Below are 4,773 nucleotides of genomic sequence, written 5' to 3' on the forward strand. Positions count from 1 at the left end.
AGATCTAAAGGTATTCTTTCTAACCGTAATTGCTTCGCCTATTTTGATTTTAAAATCTCTGGTGCCTTGTTGAATTTTAGGTTTCGTTTGATATTTGTACTTTTTTTACCTTCTCGCATTATTCTTATACTTGGAAATTTTTACATTGTAGTCTTGGAGTCTTGGAGGTAGTATGCTAATATGCTCAGCTGATTTAGAAGGTCAAACATGGTGGAAGTTTGTACATTGTAGTCTTTTACCGTCTTTCTTGTCAGGTAATCTCGCTCAATATATGGGCTCCTTTTTTAATGATCATATTGTTTGGTGGACATGATGCTTCTTTGTATACTATTATTCGATTATAGATGATTAATTTCAGAGGTGCGTGAAATGGTATGTATTCCTTCCTTTTCACGAAGATACTAACCTGTGACCTCTTCATTTTCCCCATTTCAGCGGTATTACCTAGCATTGGGATTGTAATATATGCTCTTATTCAGGTTAACATCTTAAATTGACCTCTTCTTTAGAGAAATTGATCCTGCAGGTAGTAATCACTGCTGCCGGAGCAACTCTGACTGACAAAGCAGGACGAAAGCCACTTCGTTTGGTAATTATCACTACTTTTTTTCACTAGAAATTATGTTGTTCATATATAGTTTACATATAGTGCAAAGTTTTTAATTGATAAGGATTCGTAAGACTCAGAATAATTTGTCTTTGGAATGTTATAGAACTGTTTAATTTATTTGCTGCATATCAACAAGTCTTTCAACTATAACTAATTTGACTCGGTAATTTAGTCCACCCACAATATATATATCCATTATGGTTTGAATCTTCTTCCAAATTTTATGAAGTTAAGATGGATCAATGTTGTTTGTGTTACTTCAGTTTCAAATGTTTGGGTTCACGACTTTTAGTTTTATGGCTAAAGATGCAATATATGCTCATTTTTGGCTAAACTTGTGAAATTTCTATGTTGTGCTACCTCACTTTCTTGTTTTTCATTTCTCCTTCATTTTTAATTTCTTCTTTATTCCTTGATTTTGCTAGTAAACATTCATTTTATGCTGTTTGTAGGTTAGACTTTTGGTGATTTTCATATATTTTCCTCAGGTATCTTCCTCCTTTATTTTTTCTCAACTTATTGCTTCCATCCACTTCTCATATCTACGTAGGTTTCCCTTTTTTATTTCCATCATCTTAACTTAAATGTATCATTGCAGATTTAAATTTGAGAGTGTCAATTGAGGAGATGAGGGATGTTAATGAGGTGTAGGCTTACCAACTATTTAGGGAATACGTAATATTGAATAGTCTATTCACTAAGATGTTATTGTTATGTTGGATGTGATACGAGATTGATGTAAGTTTGTTGGAGTTGTATTGTTGAATATTTTATTCACTAAAATGTGCATGCGTAGTAGTGGAGTCGTAACTCTCGGATGTAAATGGATGTTTGAATTGTGGTATTAATATTTTGAGAAAATCGTTGTGCTAGTGCATAAAACTTTGCAGGTGTTTAATTTTGGGTTAATCAATTTAAAGTGAGCTTTTGTTGTATGTTGATACTGCTGCTGTTATTGATACAGGATTTTTAATGCACTAATTTTGTAAATTTTTTAAAAAAAAATAATAAACATCAATAACGGTTATATGCCAAAAAACCGTTGTTAATAGTCAATTTTAACAACAGTTTTTTTAACATATAACCGTTGTTATTACTTTTAACAACGGTTTTTTTAAATATAACCCTTGTTAAAAGTCTTCACAATTTTGGTGGGAAAGATACAACAACGGTTTTTTATATTATAACAGTTGTTATATCTTTCCCACCAAAATTTTGTCAAACTTTCCACAACGACTTACTCGCAACAACAACGGCTTTTAACCGTTGTGAATAATTTCCACAACGGTTTTGGTAAATAACCTAACTGTTGTAAATACCTGTTACAACGGCCGCTTTAACAACGTTCGCTTTTTGTTTTAACAACGGTTTTTACCCGTTGTTATAGCCTGTATCTGTAGTAATGTGTGGTTCATACCAGTTCCTATTGGCTCCTTATGGGTATCTGACTCATACTTGCAATGGAGAAAGGCTGGTACTCCGGAAGAGCGTGAGAAGTTGAGGAAACACGAGCCTGTGGACTACAAGATCCACGAAGTAACAAAGAAGAGTCAAAAGTATTTGACTGAAGAGGAAGAAGAAGCCGGATTCTTAGTTGCTCGTCCGTGGAAGAAATCGAGAGCTGCTCCTGTCTTAGAGATGGTGATGGATCGAAATGGTAAGGCCTGGCCGCGAGAGAGACCTTTGGTGATTAGGTCGGAGATAGCAAAAGCGCCCAGCTCGTGGTCGAGACAAGAAGTATGATAAGGGTGACAAAGGCAAAAGGAAAATGGAAGAATAGCCTTAGTCGTAGTATTATTTATTATTATTTAAGTTGTAATAAACGGCGGGGTTTTTAGAATCCTAGCCTAACATTTATTTCAGCATTTATTTTATATGTATTTGGCGTATTATTATTTCTTATGGAACAAATGAATAAAAGATTAATTAGTTGAGAAGCTATTATGATTTTCTTTTATTATTCTTGTCGAATTTCAAATGCAAATGCAAATGTCCTTCTATTTACATTTCAAAATAATGGGTTGTATCCTGTGAAGGATTGCCTACGTATTAATTAAAAATGAAATCAAACCCTGTGCGTAGTTCGAATAAATGCAAAAGAATAATTGTTCGAAGCAAGAGCTTGTAATGAACTTAGAAAATAAGGACGAGCTTTACTTACTCTTAAAATGCAGTTCAATTTATTTGATGATATGAGGATGTCGAAATGTCGAAATGCAAGAGCATAGTGACATAAGCTTTCTTTTAGCGGGCCAAGGGGTATTTTTATTTCGTGCCGCAGGAATGGCACGTGGGTGTTATGCGAGGCGCCTTTTCTGTCCTATACTAAGGGTAATATCGTTTCAGTTGGTCGAGGTTGATCAGATTAGCAAATTCATTCCCATCTAGCACTACAAGAAATCCTGTTTCGGGCGACTACTATTGGCGTCTGAAATCAGTCGCTAAAACAATATTAGCGACTGAAATTGGTCGCCAGAACACAGTTGCGGGCCTTAGTCGCCAAATGGAATTCGGGCGACTGATTTCAGTCGCCAAAATTGGCGACTGACTAAATAGTCGCCAAATACGCAAAATGGCGACTGACAGTAGACGCCAATTTGGCGACTGAAAGTCAAAGTAGTCGCCAAAATGGCGACTAAAATCAGTCGCCCAATGTTAACTTTCAGTCACCAATTTGGCGACTACTTTGACATCAGTCGCCAGTTTGGCGACTACTTTCAGTCGCCTTTGGTACTGGCAGATCAGTGGCTACTAGTTTGGGTACTCTGTTTTGGCGACCGAAATCAGTCGCCAAAAATACATTTCAGTCGCCAAATTTAGTGTAATTTTGCATGAAAATTCGGTTTTCCTACTACCCAATCCATTTCATTGCTCGTACCTGCATTTCTATTACTACAACACCAACGCAAACCAAACTCACAACACAAATGGAACACCAATAACCAAATCTCATATATAAAATGAGAATAAACGAAGTTTACAAGTGTACCAACAAATCCTGATCAAACCAAATCCGTCACAAGTCTTTTTTACACTACCATGTTCTTAGGTTTAGGGAAAGGGGCACATAAGTCAAGCACAAGGAAAAGAAGCACCCGCGCCAAAACCGCCTCCTCCGGAAGGATCATTAAGATCTTGCCAATGGGGACGGGGACCGGAGTTGCACGAACTGAAGTAGGCTTCCATCTTCTCGAGCTTTTCTTTCATTTCCCCCATATGTTGATCCCTTTCAGCGTTTTGGCGCCTTTCTTCATCAAGTTGTTCTTGTAAGACACTTACAATTCCCGGCTCATAAGTTTGTTTGGACTTTGAAGAAGTCCTTGCTTTTTGCGCCTTGTAGAAAACTCCATGAGCTTCTCCGGTTCCATACACCAAGCCCTTTTTGTACCCCTCAACCAAGTCAAACCAAATATCATTATCGGGCCTATTGGGGTTGTTCTCTTTTTCACGCAAATAAGCATCCTACAAATAAAAAAAACAAACAACGCAAATAGAATTAAAGGTTATTTTACATGAAAAATTTACCTATAATAAATAATCTTATTAAGGGAAATTGACTAATTTAATGAAACTTACATGTAATTCCTTGTCTTTTACCTTAGTCCAATGCCTATTACCCTTATCGTCAACCTTGCTATGCGTGTCTGCAAAGAGCTCGGGAGCCGTCATTTTTACCTTACCTTTTTTCTTCCCCTTATAAAAAACAAACAAGGCATAAATTCGTGGTTTTCACGGTTAAATTTTTTTAATAATAATCTAAGGTGTTGTTATGTAGACTTACTCCAAAAACACGGTCCAAGAAAGAACGAGATCCCCTGTAGTGAGTAGCTTCAACAATGCCTTCTTTCTTTCCTCCTCTTTTGTGAGTGAACCTCGTTCCGACTTGATCTTAAATTCCGGGGTTGCACTTTTCTCCATTAGACCCTGATATGCCTCACCTAAAATTTAAAATAGTGTTAGAAAAACTAAAATGGTCACGTAAATTAATTATAACTAAATACAAGTAATCAAACTAATAAACTAATACACACCGTTCATATGCTCGGGCTCCTTTTTCCTCCTCACGGTCTTATAGATGTTGTCCCTATATCTTTTAGTACAAATAGCATTTTACCTATCACGGACAACATATTCCAATCCCGACGGCCAATCAAAGGATTTCA

The 4,773-nt window shown here is 36.4% G+C and overlaps 1 long non-coding RNA gene across 1 annotated transcript; it reads left to right on the forward strand.

Moving 5' to 3' along the window:
- The first annotated feature begins 270 nt into the window (after positions 1-270).
- Positions 271-1,492, forward strand: LOC141621371 (uncharacterized). Its single transcript, XR_012532266.1, has 3 exons — positions 271-589; positions 1,063-1,098; positions 1,209-1,492. It is a non-coding gene; the product is annotated as an uncharacterized LOC141621371 (long non-coding RNA).
- The last annotated feature ends 3,281 nt before the right edge of the window (positions 1,493-4,773 follow it).

This window comes from Silene latifolia, chromosome X (assembly GCF_048544455.1).
Source record: "Silene latifolia isolate original U9 population chromosome X, ASM4854445v1, whole genome shotgun sequence".
NCBI lineage: Eukaryota > Viridiplantae > Streptophyta > Magnoliopsida > Caryophyllales > Caryophyllaceae > Silene > Silene latifolia.